This window comes from Hyperolius riggenbachi, chromosome 11 (assembly GCF_040937935.1).
Source record: "Hyperolius riggenbachi isolate aHypRig1 chromosome 11, aHypRig1.pri, whole genome shotgun sequence".
Lineage (NCBI taxonomy): Eukaryota > Metazoa > Chordata > Amphibia > Anura > Hyperoliidae > Hyperolius > Hyperolius riggenbachi.
In genome coordinates this window covers 188,106,745-188,131,686 of record NC_090656.1, presented here as the reverse complement: position 1 = coordinate 188,131,686, position 24,942 = coordinate 188,106,745, and the positions used below count along the sequence as shown (strand labels likewise).

The window sequence follows — 24,942 nt, the reverse complement described above, 5'->3', positions numbered from 1 at the left end:
GGGGTTAACAGTTCTCAGCTTCTTATTTACATTTGAGCAAAAAGTGTCCAGTTCAAAATTATTCATACCCTTCACAAACCTTCACAGTCTCTGGGAAAATCCAAAGTTCTATACCATTCCAAATAATTCAAGCTGTTCTAAATCATCCTAATTACTCTAATTCATTGGGAACAGCTGTTTTAATCAACTCAACAGGTGAAAAACAGCAACTCTCTGCAGTTGGTTTGTGGACAGACATGGCTAAGACTAAGGAGCTCAGTGAGGACCTGAGTCTGCATATTGTGGCTGCTCACAAGTCAGGAAAGGGCTACAAGGCCATTGCTAAATGTTTTCAAGTTCCAGTGGTTACAGTGCAAAGTATTATAAAAAAAATACAAGATGTTCCGCACTGTGGAAAATCTCACAGGACGTGGTCGGAAGCCAAAAGACACACCTTTGCTGGCCAGGAGGATAGTGAGAGAGGTGAAAAATAATCCAAGAATCACCACCAAGGCTATCTTGGTGAATCTGGGCTCTGCTGGTGGCAAAGTCTCAAGGCAGGCAATCCAACGGACACTGCACACTGCTGGGTTCCACTGATGCAGACCAAGGAGGGCGCCACTACTCCAGATAAGGCACACAAAAGCTTGCTTGGTCTTTGCAAATGCTCATCTGCACAAAGAAGACTTCTGGTCTTCTGTGTTAGGGTTAGATGAAACAAAAATTGATGTTTGGACACAATGTTTCCTTCATTTGGCGTAGAAAAGGAGAAGCTTTCAACCCAAAGAACACCATTCCCACTTTCAAACATGGTGGTGGAAACCTAATGCTTTGGATCAGTTGACTTTTCTGCATGACAAAGACCAAAAACAAACAGCAAAAGTGATGAAGAAATGGCTAGCAGACAACAACATTCATGTTTTGGAGTAGCCCCGCCAGAGTCCTGACTTGAATCCAATTGAGAATCTGTGGGAGCTAAAGATCAGGGTGATGGCAAGAAGACCCTCCAACCTGAAAGATTGGGAGCTCATTGCTCAAAAGCTGGTCTGCAATTATGGGAAGCATTTGATTGCTGTAATAGCCAATAAAGGCTCTTCTATTGATTATTACAAAGACTGATTAATTTGGACTGGACACTTTTTGCTCAAATGTAAATAAAAGCTGAGAAATGTTTTTTTCCACAATAATACCTCTTGTACATCATCTTTTTATCTTTTGGGAGACACCTATGTCATTTCCTATAAAAACATTTACTTGCTGGTTGAATAAAAAGTAACTAAGTCAAAATTTGCCAGGAGTATGAATAATTATGGGCAGCATTGTAGATTTAACTTTTACTTACTATGTAGGTAGAAAAAAACAAAGTCTTGTAAAAGTAATACCTTTTAATGGCTAACTGCTAAAGTTAAATAATGCAAGCTTTCTGGGATCTAGTCCCCTTCTTCAGGCATATTTCCAGATGTAAGCTGAAGTAAAACACTGATGCAGGTAAATGGTAAACACAAAGATGGCAGTTGTACTGGTTACTGTTTAACAGTTAGATGTCAGGTGATCAGCAGGATGGAGCCAGTGAGCTTTTACTTACAAAACCATAAAATTCTGAATAAAGTCCTATTTAGGAGTAAGCAGGGCTGTGGAGTCGGAGTCGTGGAGTCGGAGTCGTGGAGTCGGGCAATTTTGGGTGCCTGGAGTCGGAGTCGGGAAAAAATGCACCGACTCCGACTCCTAATGAATTTGTAACTGTAATTAAAATAGAAAATATGATAAAATGTTCTATTTCTCAGATAATAGTCATTAAAATAATGTATATATACAGTATATATACAGTAATAGCTGTGCTCAGTCCACAAAAATGAAATAAACCAATCAAAATTAGTTACTTGTGCTGCTTCAATAAAGCAGTCCCCGTATTTTTAAGGTCAGATATACATATCTGATTGTGACTGTATATATGATGTGTACACAGGAATCTCTTATATATACTAAATAACATCTATGCTGTAAGAATAAAGCCTGATGTGTAGCTGTGTCACTAATAGAGATGGTCAACGAGATGGAAATAATTCTGCATTGATGCTGATTTATGCAAATGTATGCACTCCCTTTGCTGATGAAATCAAATAATTTGATATGTTGTTAAAATTTGGTTTGGTGACTACAAATTAAAGGGTAACTGAGACGGATGAAAAGTAAAGTTTTTTACATACCTGGGGCTTCCTCCAGCCCCCTTCAGGCTAATTAGTCCCTCGCTGTCCACCACCCGGATCTTCTGCTATGAGTCCTGGTAATTCAGCCAGTCAGCGCTGTCCGGCCGCATGCCGCTCCCACAGCCAGGAACATTCTGCACCTGCGCAATAGTGCTGCACAGGTGTAGTATGCTCCTGGCGGCGGAGTGTGTGCATGCGCACTACGCCCGACTGGCTCAAGTACCTGGACTCATAGCAGAAGATCCAGGTGGCGGAGGAGGACAGCGAGGGACTGATTATCCTGAAGGTGGCTGGAGGAAGCCCCAGGTATGTATAAAACTTGAATTTCATCTGTCTCAGGTTTACTTTGTTACACAGTAGTACTATACTCTACATATGCACTCCCCACAGAGCTGCAAGGAATCCACTGAGAATGCTGTGCACATTGAACACAGAGGTGTTGTCTGTTTACAATCTCCTCATTCCCCTGCAGAGTACCTGCACATCATTCTTACATGTACCCACACTTATATTGCCTAGGGCCTGATAGATGTTCTTTGTTCCGGTTTGTACCTTTTACAAGTACTCTTACCAAGGACTAGTTTTAGTCTAAAGGGAAAAAATATGGCAGTCTCCATATCCTTCTCACTTCAGTTGTCTTGTAAAATTCCTAAGCGTTGGCAGTTAAGAGACGAATTTCATGTTACATACTTTTAATCAACAAAATTGTAATATGCAAATTAGAGGAGTCGGAGTCGAGGAGTCGGAGTCGGAGGAATCCTAAACTGAGGAGTCGGAGGATTTTTGGACCGACTCCACAGCCCTGAGGAGTAGGACTATAGTCAATTGTTTCTTTTCACCTCAGGCTTGCTTTAAATTAGTGAAAGGCAGGCAGAACCTGGCTGCTACGATGAACAACAATGTCCAACGCAAAGCACTTCACTCCACAAGGTCCAGTAGAGTTGTGACATCATATTTAATTAATAGAAATCATCCTGTTTCAGGTCATGACTCTATGGTATTTAGAGTTACTTCAATGCAGAAACACAAAAATGGAGGCAGTAACAGCTAAACAAATGGGGTTTAAATGGAACCCTCACACGCCACAGCACTGAGATATGCATATGTAAATTAAAGTTAAAACTTAATTGTGACAAAAAACCTGAAGCGTTAAGATGTCACAACAACATGTATGTACTGCACCTTCTGTTTAACAGGTTGTCATTCTACAGTTAAGGGTGTCTGAATCAACCCATCACTACATAATTAGCACACTGCTTGTTTATCTGCATATCCTTTACTGGGTGACAACACAAACAGGAAAAGGAGAGATATATTTCTGAGACTACAGTTAGGTGTAAACTATATGATAAGAAAATGAAGAAACAGAGCAGTGACCTGTACAGCAATGTATAAGAGCAGCATGGCATACACATGCAATATGCCTGATTTATCAATACAATTCAGAAAATACTCAGTAGGCAGTACATTACAAAATGGTAGCTGTCAACACCTGACATACAGTACATTTCAAGCCTAAACTGCTTCCTCAAAACCTTACAGTAGGTCCACACTGTGTCGGATTGGCAATGCGTACAGTCACAGCTGGTCCAATATGGTTTTAAAAAGCACCTTCAGTGTACTGAAAGTTGGTGTCAGGGACACTATCTTTGTATACTATAATCTAGTGATGGCTAACCATGGCACTCCAGCTGTGGTGGAACTACAAGTCCCATGAGGCATTGCAATACTCTGACAGCTCTAAGCATAACTCGGGGAGGCAGAGGCATGATGGGATTTGTAGTTTTGTCACAGCTGGAGTGCCAAGGTTAACCATGACTGCTATAATCCATTTGGATGGAGATATATGCATTTACAAATACCTGTTCATCCGCTATATTCCATATAAGAAGAACGCTCCACCTCTAGCTTTGTAGCCAACCCCCAGCTCTGCAGTAGTGCCATAACCACACAAGATTTCCCCTCACCTCAAAGAGGAGTCTTTTCCAAACAGCTTATTTTCCTAATTGTGGAAAACAAAAGTTTGCTTTCTTAAAACAGAAGGTATTTGCCATAATTCAGGTTGAAGTGAGCTCAGAAATGTCTCCCAGTGCATCACTGCTGAAATATGCAAATTATCCATTGTCCCTGTAAGTTGGCCACACCTCCAGATCCGCTGGAACGCAATGATGTATCAGCTTGTTAAATATACAGAGCCACACTAATACGACATGCATACAGACTGTTTCGGTTTGGTTTATCCTCATCAGTGCATGGCATGGATTAATGTGGCTCTATGGAGTAGGACTTGAAACACCCAGAGGTACAGACTAACCAAGCAAGCTCATGGTGAACCAGAACCCATTGGAGTGTGTAAGGGGCTACAATAAAAAAAAAATGATGATGGTATTTTGGCTAATGGCAAGTTCCACCACAGTCATACCACCCTAGCGGTTAAATAGGGTTTGTCAGCCACAAAATCAGATTCTATTTACCCAGTGCTCTGCATTTATTATGTAGCGTGGAGCCTTACCCTGCATTGCAGAAAAGGAGAAGAGGAAAGCTTGCCATCACCCCTCCCACATTCCTGCTTCACACTGATTGGCTGAGGGCAGTTCAGTGTGAAGCTGCTGAAACCTGATCTTGCTGTGCGCTCGTGTTTACAAAGCAAGCTAGCTGTGACAGTGCAGTTTGTAGGAGAAAAAAAGAGGAAATGACATCAGGATTTACTTCAGTCACAGGGAACCAAGATGGAAAATGCCAGGAACCGACTTCTCTTTATTTACTATATAAAATGCACTGATATCAAAACTTGGACAGTACAATATTTCTGTTATGTAAGTAGAACAAGTAGTTATCTACTTATATACAGTATTAGGTTTTTTTTTTTTCATGGCATAGTATGGCTGACCCTGCTGATTTAAAGGCTAGCGTGTGTACAGTGCCCCCCCCAGTCCTGACCAAGAGCATTGTTCTCCAAACTAACCCCGCCCATCTTGTGACATAACTCACATGCCGCTCCCTTGCTCCCCACCCTCTCACATAGCAACAGAAAGCATCTGTACAGGGTGGGCCCTGCAATGTTGGCCAAGGGTTCCGATCCCTGACAGGTGACATGCTCGTACATGTGTACGAGGCCATATAAGGAGATGCGGCTGTGGCAAAGATCGCGGAGCTAGTCTACTTTAGGGGACCCACCGCAAATCCCCATAGACACTTTCAGCTGGTCTGCAGAAACGGAACAAATGTCCGCTTTCACCTTTTTTAAACCCCCACAAGCCTTATACCCACGGATAGGTAAGCATATCCTGTAACGAACTGTGAGGTTTTCGGTCAAAAAAAAGTTGAAATGGGCTGTGTAGGAGCCGCCGAACTGCCTTCATCTCGGTTCCGTCGGCCATCTTCCTTCTGCTGTGCAGGTCCTTTCTTTCTCCTCATTGGAGGGTTCGTTAGCTGCCGACAGAAGCTGGCACGCCCCCACCCAACAATTCCCTCCAATGAGGAGGAAGAAACGACCTGCAGAGCAGAACAAAGATGGCTGACGGACCCGAAATTGCGGCCATTCGGCGGCTCCTGTACAGTCAGTTCCAACTTTTTTTTGACCGAAACCGCAAAATTCGTTAGAGGACATGCTTAGCTACCCAGGGATATAAGGCTTGTGGAGGTTTAAACAAGCAAACGGAAGACATTTGTTCCGTTTTGCAGCCCAGGTGAAAGTGTCTATGGGGATTTGCGGTGGGTCCCCTAAAGTAGACTAGCTCCAAGATCGCAATATCCAAGCACTGCCTCACTATGATGCGGCCAGCATCACTGCAGTATCCAGTGACCTTCCAGGGAGGGAAGGAAAGGCATAAAGAGGCTGCCGATAACATCCAAAAGTTTCCATGTTATGCACAATTTTTATCTGCCTTTCTTTTAACTGAACTAAAACAAAACAAGGGAGGACTACAGACTTAAATGGGCTACTCAGCAGCTATTTCCTTGGCAAGGCTTCACAGCTTATGCTAAAGGATATGAACTGGCCCTTAAAATATTGCAGCCATGCAATTCTTCTAATTCCTTGGACAAAAGAAACGAGAGAGCAGGCGTGCCAGTCTAAGATAATCAGGCTTCACCACATGCTTGGAGTGCCAGATCTCTGGGATGGGTGGTATGAAGCTCACTTACAGAACGGGAACATATAGGGAAAACCTTGCCAGGGTGGTAATGCTAAGTGTCTAGCTACCAGGCTAGGCGATAAAAGGTGACTCCCGACACACAAAGCAATGATGTCACCCTCCCGATAAGTATACCAGTACTGCAATGTCACATGTCAATGTACATATATCCTAGCAAGTGAGTCACACATTTCACCCATACATTTAGGCTGCTTCCACACAGGGGCGTTACAGGCGCACGTTAGTGCAGCCTGTAACGCTCCCCCAACGCACAGCAATGTAACACAAGTGGGCTGTTCACACAGCCCACGTTGCGTTACATGTAACGCTGCACGTTCTCCCGCAAGTGCAGCATGCTACGGCGTTACAGCGGCTTAAGCCGCGTTAAGACTGTTTGCACATGCTCAGTCAGGTTGGGGAGGAGCGGAGAGCGGCCGGGCACATGGCTAATTAATATTCACTGCACGTTGTGACGTACAGTGTTTACTTCCTGGGGCGGCCGCTCTGTGCGGCGATTGGCCGGCGGGACCACGTGATGCCGCATGTGTCCAAGAGTGCGCATCACGGCATCACAGACGCCAGAGTGAGCTGCACAACGCGGCTCATTCTGACGTCCACATCGAAGTGCACCAGGCCTTGCGTTAGGTGCACGTTATGCGACCTTAGCGTAGCATCTAACGCAACGTCTTGGTGTGCAAGTAGCCTTAGCCATGTTCTGTTTTCATGAACACACAAAAAAACAAAAAATGTAATGTAATCCTTAAAGTGACCAGAACTGAGTAAAATTATTTAAAATAGACACATGCTATATACTTACATTGCCATTAGTTCCTCTCAGAAGCTCACCATCTTCTCCTAACAACAATTCCTTCCAGTTCTGACTAGATCAGATGCGGTCAGTTGAAATAACTGATCTGCAAGGTAATGTCCATGTTTCCTATGGCTCAAGCGATATAACATCGCCATTTTTAAAATGGAGAACAGAGAATTCCATTGCTCACAGTAGACAAACAGGACGCGGAAGAGGAGAAAGAGATTGATAAGTAGACTACACGGGAGTATGAAGTGTGCATGTTTATTATGACTTATTTTTCAGTTCAGGTTTACATAAAGAGACTCTGAAGCCTTCCTAAACCACGGTTTTCACTTCACAATCCTGTTAAGCATTATTGCCCCCTCTGAAACGCTGCATCCTCCCCATAGCTGAAATCTCAATTAATCCCCCCAAAACCACAGGGCAAAAATCCACGATTTTCCTGGTCATGGATCTGCGATGATTGCCACCTCTCCCTGTCCCTCTCAGTGAAAGAAGTCTGAGAGAGGTGGGCAAAGGCGGAGATCCGCGGAGATTGATGGAGTAGAGGCAGAGCTACTGCTCAAAGCTTGGGCATGAAGGCAAACATTTGCATAAGCGCTTCTACTGACCTCATTCGCACATGCCCAGTGTGCTCATTCACACCCACGCTCCCAAACAGAAGATAAAAATGAATCCATCACTTGGTGAGGCTGGAAAAGGGTGCAGGACGCCTCTGGACTGTCCAGAGGCTTCTCACTAATGAGGTAAGTATATAACCTTTATATTTTTTTACACTTTTTTTTTTTTTTTTTTTTTTTTTTTTTTTTTACACAAAGACAAATCAGGCAGGTACAAGATTGTTGAAATGACACCTCCTTTACGTTGCATTCCTTCAGAGAGATGACCGTTCCATTTCCTGTGATAACACTGATTTCAGAACTTCGTAGGTCACCGAAGGCCAAAGCAATAAAGCAAACCATTAACTTAATGATTGCTTCAAAACCCCTGCTAATTATTTATACAGTTGCATAATAATCCAATTACATGGTAACAGTGTAATCCATAAACTCATGCAAATACCGATAAGTTAATGAGGAACTGTAACTTATGCTGGGAATACACGGTTCGTTTTTGCCTTCGTTTAAACCTTCGTTTCGATTGTGCCTTTTGTCCTTTTCGATCCCGAAATAATCGGTCATATAGTTAATATCACCACCCACGGTTTCGGTTTTTTTTTCGATTCTGATGGTTTCGTTTTTCCAATGATCGAAGGCTGCAAAGAAACGAAACGAAAATCCCTTTTTACAGGGACGGACTAGCATAAACGAATATATAATCGATCTGAACAGCCATCAAGCCTACCAATGGCTCGATTAGATGGATAAAGAGAGATAATATCAAACATGTTCGATCACTAGTCCGTTTTTAAGGTCTATTAATCGAAACTATAATGAGATTATGACTATTTTCACATACGTTTTCAACACTCGATTCGTTTACCGAACGAATCGAAGGTTTAAACGAAGGCAAAAACGAACCGTGTATTCCCAGCATAAGGAAGTATCCCAATCAGTAGCTGATACCCCTACCCATGAAAAAAACGTTACCTTTTCTCAAATAGATTACCAGGGGGCTGATATTGTATGGCTGATATTTTGGTAAAACCCCTCCCACAGTGTGATCTCAGGACCTAGGTCCCGACAGTTTCCTGTATGTGAACCTCATTGCATTGTGGGAAATAACAGCCGTTTCCAACTGCCAAGCAACCAGTATCTTCCTCTTTGCATACATATAGCTATAAAAAAAAAAACTTTTAGCCTATAGCAGTGTTAGTGGGTGTGGTTATAAATAATGGCAGTTGGCGTGGTTTACTTTTAACTTGTCTGCCAGTAGTGAAGATGATAACGTGCAGGCTGATTGTGGATTAAACCGTATGAACAAATTACATGGCGAATATCAATCATTTCTTGATCTCTCTTCAATTTTTAAACTTCTCACCTTGCAATGTATCCATTTATTTTTTTTCCCCCTTTTTGCTAGTTTATCGCCTTGTTGGTGAGAGAGGTCAGACAAGAAAGGACATTCTGGTTTAAGCTGACAGTAAAGCTACAGTAACTTTTTACAACCATCTTCGAATACATAAAACATTGGACGTTGACAAGTTCTACCCCCGTCAGCCAAGAATCGAAAACTGAAGCTGCAGTGGGCAAAGGCTCAAAAAAAATCTCTGTAAAACAAAAATTAAAAAAAAACAAAACAAAAAAAAAACTGTAGTCTGGTCTCACAAATCTCAGGCACACAAATGGTTGGGTTGAACATTCATTATCAAAAGCATGAATCCCTGTACCCAACCTGCCCTGAGTCAGCAGTCCAGCCTGGAGTTGGTTAGGGGTAGAGTTTAATTGAAGATACTGCATATGAGGGTAAGTCCTGTTATTCTTAGATTGTCTTGTGTGTTGTCAGGTATGTCCTGGCAAGTGACGCCAAAGCCTTATAATAACTCTGTTTTCTCCTTTTCAAATGTCCTGATGCATAGCTGACTTCCACACGCATGTCTCTATAGTTCAGTCTATGAAAGCACTGGGCCTACTACACAAGACAAAAACAGACACACGCAAATCAAGTAAAGGTAAACTCTTACAAGCCTGATACTGCCAATAAGAAGTTATCATTCAATTCATTCAAGAACAACTGATTTGAAAGGGACCAGAATATTAATGGTTACAAGTTCTGATCACGTAAGCAACTTGGACTCAAAACAAGACTACCAGAAACTATACAAACAAGCTAGCTTTATAATTGTAGACGTTTAGGAGCTCATGATAATTACAGTTCTGTATGCTGAATACAGATGGTTGTACTCAGTGACACTTCATCAACAACAGCAGAACACAGTTAAAATACTTCCAGTTCATGGCGTCAGCATATGGAGTTCTCTCTATGACAACAGAGGCGGTGCTGTACAGAGCATCCAATGAATGAATGCAAGGACGCATTGTATACAAGGGATTTAAAGGAGAACTCCAGGCATGCCTCCTCCCTCTATAATGCAGCTATGGTTTCACTTCCTAGGAAGGTACAGTCCAGCAAAATGGGAAATTTTGGTAATGCAGAAAAGTTTAGGCTCAGCCATAGACGCCCAAGTTAATACGGATAAAAAAAAAAAAAAAAAGCGAAGCGGTGAAGTCAGCACCATATTGGCATGGATCACAGCGGGGGGTGGAGGGGAGAGGGGCTAGGGTCCAGTATTGGTTGGGGGGGGGGGGTCAGTTAGGTATCAATTAGTGGGAAGGGTCAGTTAAGTATTGGTTTGAGGGGGGGGGGGGAGGGTTATTCTACTAGTGGCTATCTCTAGGACCCATTTTCCTGGGCGTTTCTTTGGCATGTGTACTCCCTCCGGTATTTTTTTTCCCTCTCTTTACCATGTCTTTTTTCCCTCAGTGCCACTGTCACAGCAGTCACCCCTCTTCCAAGATGGCCACCAGTCCCACCACATCCCTGAGGCAAAACGAGGGGTTTATACCCCCCAAATCCCAGAGGCAAAAATCCACAACTTTCTTGGTCGTGGAATTTGCTGCCCGGGGAGGCAGAGCTTTGAGCTGCAGCTCTACCTCTACTGATAATCTGCGTGCGGATCTCCGCCTCTGACTGAGAGGGGTGGGGAGAGGAGGCGATCCGCGGCAATTGGAGCTACAGCAGAAAGCTCTGCCTCTTTCAGGAAGCGCTGCCAGGATTGCCTCCCGGGGATTTGGGGGGGGTCTAAAGCCCTCGTTTTGGCTCGGAGATGCGGCGGTGTAAATCTACTGAGAGTACTGAAGCGAACTACCAGGTAAAAATAGACATTTTTGTTCGCTTCAGTCTCTCTTTAACCCCTACACTATCCAGCCACTACTAGATCACTGACACAAAGTAGTAAAGTGACCTTGTAGTGAATAACTTCCTTCTTATCTAATGCTAGGAACACACCATAACATTTTCTGGCAGATCTTCCTGCCAGATTAATTATTTCCAACATGTCTGATCTGAATTTCGATTGATTTTTTCATTTTCAAATCCTTTTTAAATCATTTTTCCAATTGTTTTTCATAGAACTGAATGAAAATCGATTAAAAAAAAAAAAAAAAATAAAAAAAAAGAGGATTGAAAAAAAAAACTTTTTAACTATTAAAAAAACGATTGCAAAATCGATCGAAATTCAGATCGGACATGTTGGAAATAATCGATCTAGCAGGTAAATCTGCCAGAAAATTGTATGGTGTGTACCTAGCATTACAGTATTAATGCATCAGGTAAAATCCCTCGCACCTGGCATTTCCCTCCCAGCCTCCTGCTGACGTCGTCTGCCTTCGCTCCAATACTGAGGTCAGGAAGGAGATACAAATCGAGTTATTGCAAGATATCAATAGAGCCTTGTTAAGCCTCATACACACACCTGACTTAAAGGGCAACTGAAGCGAGAGGGATATGGAGGCTGCCATATTTATTTCATTTTAATCAATGCACATTGCCTGGGTGTCCTGCTGATCCTCTGCCTGTAATACTTTTAGCCATAGACCCTGAACAAGCATGCAGCAGATCAGGTGTTTCTGACTTTATTGTTTCTGATGTGATTCAGATACTACTGCAGCCAAATAGATCAGCAGGGCTGCCAGGCAACCAGTATTGTTTAATAGGAGAACAATATGACATGTATTCCTCTCACTTCAGTTGTCCTTTAAGTCAGCTGAGGCGGCCAATATCCACTGACGGCTGATTAATTCAGCCAACAATCAGACGTGTGGACGGCACCCGACGACCCACAAAGCCCAACCTGCGAGCAATCTGCCAAATCTACTCAACCCCAACGATACCGACCCTCCCAAGGATCCCACTGTTCTCGCAGCCCCCCGCATGACATCACACAAGGGTTACTTGCCAGCCCTCCGCCTTCCCCCTGCGTGTGTGCAGCGGAGCTCAGTGATGTTGCCCAAGGGGGATAAGGTGCTGATCCCTGACAGGTGACATCCGTTGTCAATGAGTACGAGCCCATAGCAAGAGCAGCCAGTGCTGCTGAGATAGTAAGGCTATTTGCGCAGCATACTGATTACCAGATAGGATAGCAGTAACCCATTACAGGGTCACATTAATGAACAGGTGTCAAACTCCAGACCTCGAGGGCCAAATCCATGCCAGTGTTTAGGGTGGACTGAGAATTAAAGAAATGTGTTCTACTTGATGAACCCCACCTCACCTGATTCAGTCCCATCAATTCATTTAAGCAGTGCCAAGAATGTGTGAGGACCTCGGCCCTTGAGGACCGAGTTCAACATCCCTGCATGCATTTTGGGACATTACTTCTGAATCTCATAGCTGTGCATTGGCACTGCAAGGGGGATCCGGATGCGATTTCCCAACAGTTCAAGTTCGAGCATCCATCTCGGAGATCTCGGAGACGGCACGAAAGGAAATATAGTCCAACGGTTCCTACTTCACTCCTCTCAGTTCAGGATTCAGCCTCTGACAGTTGGTTTTTGTTGATCACTGTGTTTATAGGTGCAATGACTTTTTTATTTTATTTTTTTTTAACAGTTGAATGATGCACTGACTTTTGATGACAGCCCTATTCAGAGGAAAGCACTCGCCTGTATTGGGCGTTTTTCTTTTTATCTAGTTGCTATTCCATTGCTGCAAGTACCGGCAATCACCATGTGTAGCAGGCCTACTTAGTTACTGTCAGCTCAGGTTTACAAAGGGCAAGTTTGCCTTTTTATATTTCTCTGATTTGATGACTTGAGAAGATTTTCAAGGGCACATCAGCAAAACAACAACTCTGCAAACTGTCTCTATTACTAATGTTGATCTGTTATGCTTCTGCTCCACTCTAAAAAAAAAAAAAAACCTCTTCCCTGCACCCGGCTGATAATGTTCTGAGATGGATTTATATAAACTACTAGGGCCTGGCCACACTACCCCCTCGCTGGCTGGAAAAGAAGGCATGCAAAAGCAGTTTCTACCAGGCATGTGATCTCTCACATGCTCAGTAAGGCCCGGTTCACACTTGCGTTGGGGCGCCAAACGGGATCCATGAGAACAGATCTAATCACTAGTTGATCAGATCCGTTTTTACTCCATTGCCACTGTTTCCATTCCACTCCTTCCGTTCCATTTTCCCACATTACCCCCACGCCCAAAGTGTATTTTTCTATTTAGAACGGTCCAGTTCTTCACAGTAGTTCAGTTTTCTCATTGCCCCCAATGCAGGGCTTCAGTGTCCATTTCTGTTCCAACTCAACCCCAACTCATTCAGCTAATACTGAAGGTCTGTACAAATGCTTGACCAGGACCCAACCGATGTGTTCTCAGCATTACACTGATGCTAAATACTGTGCATAATGTGTCTACAGGTACATACACACGTCGGATTTTTGTGAACGACTGGACGTTCGGTCGTTTGGACGTTCGGTCGTCAAATCGGGCGTGTGTACGGTCAGTCTTTCAGCTGATAAGACTGGATTTGAACGATCCGCCAAGCGATTTGACGTCCAAACGACCGGACATTCAAACATCCAAACGACCATTCGTTTGCAAAAATCCGATGTGTGTCACTTTACAGCAGTTTAGTGAATGTACTCCTTTGTGCTTTGCACAAAGAATGTCTCTTGCCACTCTTATCTCCTGCATTCAGAGATAAGGGAATAATATTACCAGCCTGGAGAGCTCAGAGACACCGTTCAAGGGCTGATACAGATGCATGAGAAAAATGAAACTAAAATGATTAACCCTTTTAGACACATTTTAATAAAAAATAATAATAAAATAGTGGTGCTTGTTTCAACTGTGTGATTCAGACACTACCGATGCCTGAAAGATCAACCGGTATTGTTTAAACAAAAATAAATATTGCAACCTCCATATCCCACTCACTTCTGATGTGCTTTAACCACTTCAGGACCACAGTCTTTCTACCCCTTAAGGACCAGGCACTTTTTTTCCATTCAGACCACTGCAGCTTTCACGGTTTTTTGCTCGCTCATACAACCTACCACCTAAATGAATTTTACCTCCTTTTCTTGTCACTAATAAAGCTTTCTTTTGGTGCTATTTGATTGCTCCTGCGATTTTTACTTTTTATTATATTTATCAAAAAAGACATGAATTTTGGCAAAAAAATGATTTTTTTAACTTTCTGTGCTGACATTTTTCAAATAAAGTAAAATTTCTGTATACATGCAGCGCGAAAAATGTGGACAAACATGTTTTTGATAAAAAAAAAACCCATTCAGTGTATATTTATTGGTTTGGGTAAAAGTTATAGCGTTTACAAACTATGGTGCCAAAAGTGAATTTTCCCATTTTCAAGCATCTCTGACTTTTCTGCGCACCTGTCAGGTTTCATGAGGGGCTAAAATTCCAGGATAGTACAAATACCCCCCAAATGACCCCATTTTGGAAAGAAGACATCCCAAAGTATTCAGTGAGAGGCATGGTGAGTTCGTAGAAGATTTTATTTTTTGTCACAAGTTAGCGGAAAATGACACTTTCTGACAAAAAAAAAGAAAAAAAAAAAAAAGTTTCCATTTCTTCTAACTTGCGACAAAAAAAAATGAAATCTGCCACGGACTCACTATGCTCCTCTCTGAATACCTTGAAGTGTCTACTTTCCAAAATGGGGTCATTTGTGGGGTGTGTTCACTGTCCTGGCATTTTGGGGGGTGCCTAATTGTAAGCACCCCTGTAAAGCCTAAAGATGCTCATTGGACTTTTGGCCCCTTAGCGCAGTTAGGCTGCAAAAAAGTGCCACACATGTGGTATTGCCGTACTCAGGAGAAGTAGTATAATGTGTTTTGGGGTGTATTTTTACACATACCCATGCTGGGTGGGAGAAATATCTCCATAAATGACAATTGTTTTATTTTTTTTTACACACAATTGTCTATTTATAGAGATATTTCTCCCACTCAGCATGGGTATGTGGAAAAATACACCCCAAAACACATTATACTACTTCTCCTGAGTACGGCGATACCACGTGTGGCACTTTTTTGCACCCTAACTGCGCTAAGGGGCCCAAAGTTCAATGAGTACCTTTAGGATTTCACAGGTCATTTTGAGAAATTTCGTTTCAAGACTACTCCTCACGGTTTAGGGCCCCTAAAATGCCAGGACAGTATAGGAACCTCACAAATTACCCCATTTTAGAAAGAAGGCACCCCAAGGTATTCCGTTAGGAGGATGGTGAGTTCATAGAAGATTTTTTTTTTTGTCACAAGTTAGCGGAAATTGATTTTAATTGTTTTTTTTCACAAAGTGTCATTTTCCGCTAACTTGTGACAAAAAATAAAATCTTCTATGAACTCACCATACTCCTAACGGAATACCTTGGGGTGTCTTCTTTCTAAAATGGGGTCATTTGTGGGGTTCCTATACTGCCCTGGCATTTTAGGGGCCCTAAACCGTGAGGAGTAGTCTTGAAACCAAATGTCGCAAAATGACCTGTGAAATCCTAAAGGTACTCATTGGACTTTGGGCCTCTTAGCGCACTTAGGGTGTAAAAAAGTGCCACACATGTGGTACCGCCGTACTCAGGAGAAGTAGTATAATGTGTTTTGGGGTGTATTTTTACACATACCCATGCTGGGTGGGAGAAATATCTCTGTAAATGACAATTGTTTGATTTTTTTTTACACACAATTGTCCTTTTACAGAGATATTTCTCCCACCCAGCATGGGTATGTGTAAAAATACACCCCAAAACACAATATACTACTTCTTCTGAGTACGGCGATACCACATGTGTGACACTTTTTTGCAACCTAGGTGCGCTAAGGGGCCTAACGTCCTATTCACAGGTCATTTTGAGGCCTTTGGATTCTAGACTACTGCTCACGGTTTAGGGCCCCTAAAATGCCAGGGCAGTATAGGAACCCCACAAGTGACCCCATTTTAGAAAGAAGACACCCCAAGGTATTCTGTTAGGAGTATTGTGAGTTCATAGAAGATTTTTTTTTTGTCACAAGTTAGCGGAAAATGACACTTTGTGAAAAAAAAAAACAATACATATCAATTTCCGCTAACTTGTGACAAAAAATAAAATCTTTAATGAACTCATCATACACCTAACAGAATACCTTGGGGTGTCTTCTTTCTAAAATGGGGTCACTTGTGGGGTTCCTATACTGCCCTGGCATTTTAGGGGCCCTAAAACGTGAGGAGTAGTCTTGAACCCAAATGTCTCAAAATGACCTGTGAAACCCTAAATGTACTCATTGGACTTTGGGCCCCTTAGCACAGTTAGGCTGCAAAAAAGTGTCACACATGTGGTATCGCCGTACTCAGAAGAAGTAGTATAATGTGTTTTGTGATGTATTTTTACATATAACCATGCTGGGTGGGAGAAATATCTCTGTAAATGACACATTTTTGATTTTTTTTACACACAATTGTCCATTTACAGAGAGATTTCTCCCACCCAGCATGGGTATGTGTAAAAATACACCACAAAACACATTATACTACTTCTCCTGAGTATGGCGATACCACATGTGTGACACTTTTTTGCAGCCTAGGTGCGCTAAGGGGCCCAACGTCCTATTCATAGGTCATTTTGAGGCATTTGTTTTCTAGACTACTCCTCACGGTTTTTCGGCCCCTAAAATGCCAGGGCAGTATAGGAACCCCACAAGTGACCCCATTTTAGAAAGAAGACACCCCAAGGTATTCCGTTAGGGGTATGGTGAGTTCATAGAAGATTTTATTTTTTGTCACAAGTTAGTGAAAAATGACACTTTGTGAAAAAAAACAATAAAAATCTAATTTCCGCTAACTTTTGACAAAAAATAAAATCTTCTATGAACTCATCATACACCTAACAGAATACCTTGGGGTGTCTTCTTTCTAAAATGGGGTCACTTGTGGGGTTCCTATACTGCCCTGGCATTTTACGGGCCCAAAACTGTGAGTAGTCTGGAAACCAAATTTCTCAAAATGACTGATCAGGGGTATAAGCATCTGCAAATTTTGATGACAGGTGGTCTATGAGGGGACAAATTTTGTGGAACCGGTCATAAGCAGGGTGGCCTCTTAGATGACAGGATGTTTTGGGCCTGATCTGATAGATAGGAGTGCTAGGGGGTGACAGGAGGTGATTGATGGGTGTCTCAGGGGGCGGTTAGAGGGGAAAATAGATGCAATCAATGCACTGGGGAGGTGATCGGAAGGGGGTCTGAGGGGGACCTGAGGGTTTGGCCGAGTGATCAGGAGCCCACACGGGGCAAATTAGGGCCTGATCTGATGGGAAGGTGTGCTAGGGGGTGACAGGAGGTGATTGATGGGTGTCTCAAGGTGTGATTAGAGGGGGGAAATAGATGCAAGCAATGCACTAGCGAGGTGATCAGGGCTGGGGTCTGAGGACGTTCTGAGGTGTGGGCGGGTGAGTGGGTGCCCGCAAGGGGCAGATTAGGGTCTAATCTGATGGGTAACCGTGACAGGTGGTGATAGGGGGTGATTGATGGGTAATTAGTGGGTGTTTAGAGGAGAGAAGAGATGTAAACACTGCACTTGGGAGGTGATCTGATGTCGGATCTGCGGGCGATCTATTGGTGTGGGTGGGTGATCAGATTGCCCGCAAGGGGCAGGTTAGGGGCTGATTGATGGGTGGCAGTGACAGCGGGTGATTGATGGGCGGCAGTGACAGGGGGTGATTGATGGGTGGCAGTGACAGGGGGTGATTGATGGGTGATTGACAGGTAATCAGTGGGTTATTACAGGGGAGAACAGATGTAAATATTGCACTGGCGAATTGATAAGGGGGGGTCTGAGGGCAATCTGAGCGTGTAGGCGGGCGATTGGGTGCCCGCAAGGGGCAGATTAGGGTCTGATCTGATGGGTAACAGTGACAGGTGGTGATTGATGGGTGATTGATGGGTAATTAGTGGGTGTTTAGAGGAGAGAAGAGATGTAAACACTGCATTTGGGAGGTGATCTGATGTCGGATCTGCGGGCGATCTATTGGTGTGGGTGGGTGATCAGATTGCCCGCAAGGGGCAGGTTAGGGGCTGATTGATGGGTGGCAGTGACAGGGGGTGATTGACGGGTGATTGACGGGTGATTGACAGGTGATTGACAGGTGATCAGGGGGGATAGATGCATACAGTACATGGGGGGGGGGGGGTGATCAGGAGGGAGTAGGGGGCAGATTAGGGACTAAAAAAAAAATAGCGTTGACAGATAGTGACAGGGAGTGATTGATGGGTGATTAGGGGGGTGATTGGGTGCAAACAGTGGTCTGGGGGTGGGCGGGGGGGGGGGGGGGGTCTGAGGGGTGCTGTGGGCGATCAGGGGGCAGGGGGGGGGGGGAAATCAGTGTGCTTGGGTGCAGGCTAGGGTGGCTGCAGCCTGCCCTGGTGGTCCCTCGGACACTGGGACCACCAGGGCAGGAGGCAGCCAGTATAATAGGCTTTGTATACATTACAAAGCCTATTATACACTTTCCGTGCGGCGATCGGGCAGCTAGTAACCCGCCGGCGCTTCCGAACGGCCGGCGGGTTACAGCGAGCGGTGGGCGGAGCCAGTCCCCGGCGGCTGATCGCGTCACAAATGACGCGATCGCCGCATAGCCACTCCCGCAGCCGCCCCCGCCGATGGGCGTATTGCGGTCGTTTGGGCCCGGACTTTGCCGCCGCCCATCGGCTGGGGGCGGTCGTTAAGTGGTTAATACAGATCTTTATTGCATAGTCCATACTGTATATCGTACATTCATAAGGTACTTCTAATGGAAGCTGTACATATTTAGATTTTAATGCTATTTTCTTACATTTGAATCGCAAAACAATTTAAAGTGATTGAGTATTTTTAAACTTAATGTTTTGAAATCAAAATGTTTCACTATGCTAAAAAAAAATAATTCAGCTCTCTCATTCAATAAAATGATCACACTGAATTGAAAATAATGGCAGTTTAATCAATTATATGTTTTTTTGAGAAGCAGCTATCAGAAGAGTCAGAATTTAAAAAGACCACTATCGCAAAAAATGTAAAATACATGTAAGCACATAAACAGTACATTTCTCCCAGTAAAATGTGCTATGCATTACTTTTTTTCCTATGTTACTGTCACTTACAGTAGATAGGAGAAATCTGACAAGTTTTGGACTAGACCATCTCTTCATGGGGGATTTTCTTTTTTTTTTTTTTCAAAAGTTCTTGGAGAATGGCAGTGGCTAAGTCAAACTGCCAGAATAGTGTGCAAAACAGGTAGAGAAGGGCAGATCTGTATAGATCTTTTCCAGGAAGTGCTTTGTAAACAATAAATTAAATAATGAAAATCCCCCTTGAAGAGATGAACTAGTCAAAAACCTGTCAGTTCCATCAGATTTCTACTAACTACTATAAGTGACAGCAACATAGGAGAAAAGCAATTTATAGGTTATTTTACTCTGGGGGAAAAAAAAAACATACTTCTTACTCGTATGTGTATACATGCATTTAAAATTTTAAATTTTTTTCACAATAGTGGTCCTTTAAATGTATGTAGCTCTATAGACATCATGAAACTATAAATATGATTGAGCATGGTCGTCCTCTACTCCTGTGTTGTAGCCTGTTATTGTAATGTATTTACACCTCCTAGCGCTGCATAATAAGCTGGCACTTTATGAATAAAACATCGTAACAATGCATAAGGGCCCATATGTTGAAACCAGACAACCGTTGCCATTGTCTAAATGTCAGTTTTTGCCAAAGACTTCAGACTGCACAGCCTACGGCCTCGCCTGCAGCACTTCAATCTCATGTTAGTTCCCTGGCCAGCACACTGTCTGCAGAGTGTTTATATGTTATCTCCTTGTCTGTTTGGGTTTCTTCCAGGCCTTGCAGTTTCTTCCCCACCTCAAAAACATAATCGTAGATAAACCACCTTTGCCCCAAATTCAACCTAGGTTACAGTAGAAATTTTAATAAAGTGGACCTGAACTCCCCTTCTTCCCCCACATCTGTGACTAATCACAACTGTCCCTTGATCCCTTAGCTGTATCAGCTCAGGAATCTCCTCTAGCTAATTTGTAAACACAGGATGCCAACCCTATGTCTGCTTCCATGAAAGCAGGAAGTAGACACACTGCAGATTTATTGCAGGATTTGCATCAGCTGTAACAGAGAAATGTTTTTTTAAAAGGTTATTCTGCTGTTGCTTATATTGCAGAGCAGAGAGGAAGTTCAGGTTCGCTTTGAAGGACCATTATATGGCGACTCTCAAGGTTTTCTTTGTCTTCAACAGCATTTCCTGAACAGCAGTTGCAAAGTCCAACTGACAAAATAGTATGAAAGTCAGTAGAAAGGCTGGCTTGTATCTTATTATTTTGGCAGTTAAACTGCTGTTCAGGAAATGCTGCTGAAAACAAAGAAAACCCTGAGAATCCCCCATGAGGAGATGGACTGGCCCAAAACCTGTTGGCTCTGTCAGATTAACTGCCTACTTTTTTTTGCAATAGTGGTCCTTTAATGGCAGTTGCTCAGTCCAACTGCCAAAATAATGTCCAAGGAGGTTGACTGACATCTTTATAGATCCTTTCCAGTGAAAGCTTTTGTGAAGAATAAGGTTGTAGTCACAGTGGTCAGTTGCGTGTTGCACACATAATGAGTGTGAACTACAATGGAGACTGGCTATAGAGTTTAATACACAGCCTGCATTCAGCGAGTTAGAATAGCATGACATTACAACACAGTAGTGTGAACAGGCCCATAGGATTATATGGGCAGCGAGATGACAAGCAGAATTATTCTGCAACGCAACTATCAGAATCAGAATCAGAATAGTTTTATTTCGCCAAGCATGACTGGGTCATGCCCGGAATTGGGTTTGGCACAATACATAGCTCTGAAAGGTACACAGGCAAAGGAGAGCATCACAAATACAGTGCAATACAAAGGGACAGACAGTAAAAAACATCGTACTCAGGAATATTGCACTCAAGAACGAGGAAATGTATGTACACAAATATACATTCAGCAGACGTAAGCATTATTCCAGGACACTGCTGGATTCTAACCAGGGTGCAGGGACAAAGTCCAATCAGTTAGGGGTGATGGCAGGTTGCTTCGAAAAGCGTATTTATTACAGACCACTACTGTGCAGGTGGTAAGGCACAGATAGAGGGTGGGAGAATGTTACGGGAGTTCAGGAGGCTGACGGCTGCAGGGAAGAAGGAGTTCTTGTGTCTGGTGGTCTTAGTGGGGATGGCCCGAAGTCTCCTACCCAATGGTAGTGGGGAGAAGAACCCGTGGCCTGGGTGCGAGGGGTCACTTGCGATCTTAAGCGCCCTGGCACCCAGTCTTGTGTTATACAGGAGGTCAAGTGGAGGCAGAGGTCTCCCAATGATCCTCTCTGACGACTTGATGATCCTCTGTAGTTTGTGTCTGTCACTGGCAGTGGCTCCCGCATACCAGACCAAGATGGAGGAGCAGAGGATCGATTCAATGGTGGAGGAGTAGAAGCAAGTTAGAATCTCCTGCGCCATGCCGAACTTCCGCAGTTGGCGGAGGAAGAACAGCCTCTGCTGGGCCTTCCGCTGGGTTGCCGTAATGTTGGCCTTCCAACTGAGATCTCTGGAGATGGTGGTGCCCAGAAGGCGAGCACAGGCCACTCTGGCCACCTCGGCGCCGTCGATGTAGATGGGAGGTGGAGTGGGAGCGGATTTCCTAAAGTCAATTATTAGCTCGACAGTTTTGGCTTTGTTGAGCACCAGACTGTTCTCTATGCACCAGTGGCATATTCTCTCCACCTGCTGCTGATACTCCTGGATATTGTCTTTGGTGACGAGACCAACAATGGTAGTGTCGTCAGCAAATTTTATGACTTTGACAGAGTCCGCCGTGGATCTACAGTTGTTTGTGTAGAGGGAGAACAGCAGTGGAGACAGGACGCAGCCCTGGGGTGCCCCTGTGTTGGTTCTCATTTCCCTGGAGTAGATGTCCCCCAGTCTGACAACTTGGGATCTCCCAGTAAGAAAACCCGTGATCCATGAGCGTAGGGTGGGGTGGACCCCAAGTGTGGCCAGGACATTCTGAAGGATGTGTGGGCATATGGTGTTAAAAGCCGAGCTGAAGTCTAGTAGCAGTACTCTGGCATACGCATCTGGTCTGTCGAGGTGGTTAAGGATGTATTCCAGGCAGATGTTTAAGGCGTCATCAGTAGACCTATTTGCCCTGTAGGCAAACTGGAGAGGGTCCAGAAGGGGCAGGGTGGATAGCTTGAGGATGGATAAGCTAAGCACTGTGAACCAGCCCTGAAAGTGATACTTAGAAACCCCCATGAGAAGATGGACTAGTTTAAAATCTGTCAGATCTTTTACTGCCTACTATAAAAAAAACTTGTAGGTAGATCGATAACAGATCCTGGCACCAACTGCAGCAGAAATACTTCACAACCTTTAATTCATCCCCAACAGAAATGACATACATACAGATAGTGGAGGCCTTACAGCCGTTTCACAGGATTAACCTGCTTCCTCAGAGGCAACCATTACCCGTGGTAATGCCTCTGAGGAAGCAGGTTAATCCTGTGATCTAATATAAGAAACAGACACTGTAAATAAAAAGTAATCTCTAGCACATTTTACTCTGGGACAAATGAACATTTTATATGGAAGCATACACACATTTTAAATTGTATACATTTTTGCAATAGTCAGGCCCGGATTTACCTCACAGAAGCCTATAGGCACAGATGTCCTGGCACCCCAGACGTCGCCCTCCATGGACCAATAAACCCCCACCAAACCGCACAGCAAGTGTGCTGGCTGTCACATCTCCCCTACTTCCCCTGCCTAGTGTAAGTAGCTACAGGTGCTTCTCAGTTTAAGGTAGCCAGAGGTACTCAATATTAAGTAGCTAGAGGTGCCTCTGACTGAATGGAGATCTCATCAATGGAATGCTGAGAGCAGGGTGAGTAACCACCAATTTCCACTCTGCTTAGAACTCTGTATAGGGAAAGAGGGATGGAGCCACTTGTGGAGGGAAATCAGCCGCCTTTCCATCATCAGGCGCCTGTAGGCGCATGCCTACAGTAACTTATGGTAGTTCCGTCCCTGATAATAGTGGTCCTATGGTAGGAAAATTAGAATGCAAGCTCCTTTGGAACAGAACAACACAAATGATCCAGTGTACTGAGCGTTTCACAAAATATTAGTATTATATAACAACATAACATCAATCATTTTCATCATGCACAATAAGACAGCTTGCTAAGAAGATGCACTGCTCATGTCAGCCAGCAGCCTAGGTGTGAAGTGCAAATAGGAAGACGCAGCACATCCCCTAGCTGGGGATGTGGTTGATTTGCAATATAAAAACGTGAAGACAGTAAACACACAAGTGGGAGAGTTGAGGCCCGTGTCTTATAGCTCTGCCATTCTGTGATTCACTAATAGGATTTCTCCCATGTCATAAACATCTAATCACACAGCCTTCCATGTCATCAGAACGTGGGATAGTTTCCAGCATAGAGGTGCAATCCTGCCACACTGGAGCCACACATCTCATCATACAGCAACTAGGCAGTAGGTGGTACAGCTGCTGATCTATAGACACACGCAGAATTCGGCATAAGAGCCCCATTGTTAGCCCTGCATTTGGCAGTTGACACACAGGCAGCGTTCTATATATAGGATGAGCATGCTGGAGCTGTACAGAGCCGCCGTATAGCCATCACTGGGGTACGTACATGATAGGGAGGGGGTCCGCGCACACAGCTCTCAGCCTACCTCTGTGCTGTACACTGCGGCTCCGCTTCATCGGCCCCTGCCTCACATTATTCTCCTCCGCATTCACACATCCTCTTCCCGGTGCGATGTGAACGGCAGCATCCCCGGAACCCACTTCAGTGTGCACTCTGTGCGCGTCCCCGGCACAGCCGCCGCTAGATGGAGCTGCTGCGCATGCGCGGCCATCTCTGCCAGCAACTTGGAAGCAACAAGCTTATGCTGATGCAAGTTCGCGATGAAGAAAAGGAGAATTCTCTGGGCTGCAAACCTGAACTTCAAAATAGGGATGACCAGGCCAAAAAGGCTGTAAAAATAAATATATTAAAAAAAATATATAAACATATATATATATATATATATATATATATATATATATATATATATATATATATATATATATATATATATATATAAAAAAAAACACACACTTTTTTTTATTAGTGGTATTACCGGTATTGACCCTTTTATTATGAGGGCTGGCATTGCCATGCAGGCTAGTTGGACATTTGCCAAAGGGCCCCATCTCCTTTAAGGCTGGGTGGATGCTTGCCTGTCCCTGTTTTCTGTGGGGGGATTTACATGCACATAGCTCCCAACAGTCCCTCTTTTGGAGGGACAGTCCCTCTTTCCTCATTTGTGCCGCTTTCAGGACTTTGTCGCTCTCTCTATGTAAATATATTTCTACTAAAAAATGTGTTTGATTGACTCTAAACTTTATTCCCATCCTTTAAATTGATATTTTACTAATTTTAATTACGACATTAATATGAAGGAAAATGAACCAGGATAGAAAGGACCAGTGTGGTTTGAATTATAAAACAACATATTTTTCTTATGTGACTGGGGCGTGATCAGGAGTGTAGCAGGGGCCACACGTTAGGAGGTATGCCTGCGTATTCTGCACACCATTAGGCCCGGTTCACACTGGCACTAAAAACAGTCCAGATCCTAACGGATGTGGGCAGATTGTATGTTAATCAATACGATCTGTTCACGTTGCTCTGTTAGAACGGATCCACTTGGCACGTTCCGCCGAACAGACTGCAAGTTTGGGGGAGGCTGCGATAAATCCAGAGTGACGGACACGT

General features: G+C 43.8%; 1 protein-coding gene across 1 annotated transcript in view; it reads right to left on the bottom strand.

Moving 5' to 3' along the window:
• Nucleotides 1–23,970, bottom strand: part of LOC137537613 (uncharacterized) — a 167,289-nt gene extending 143,319 nt beyond the window's left edge. The window contains exon 1 of the mRNA XM_068259498.1: nucleotides 23,855–23,970. The gene's annotated coding sequence lies outside the window, so the exon portion shown is untranslated. The remainder of the gene's footprint in view (nucleotides 1–23,854) is intronic.
• Nucleotides 23,971–24,942: the final 972 nt, after the last annotated feature.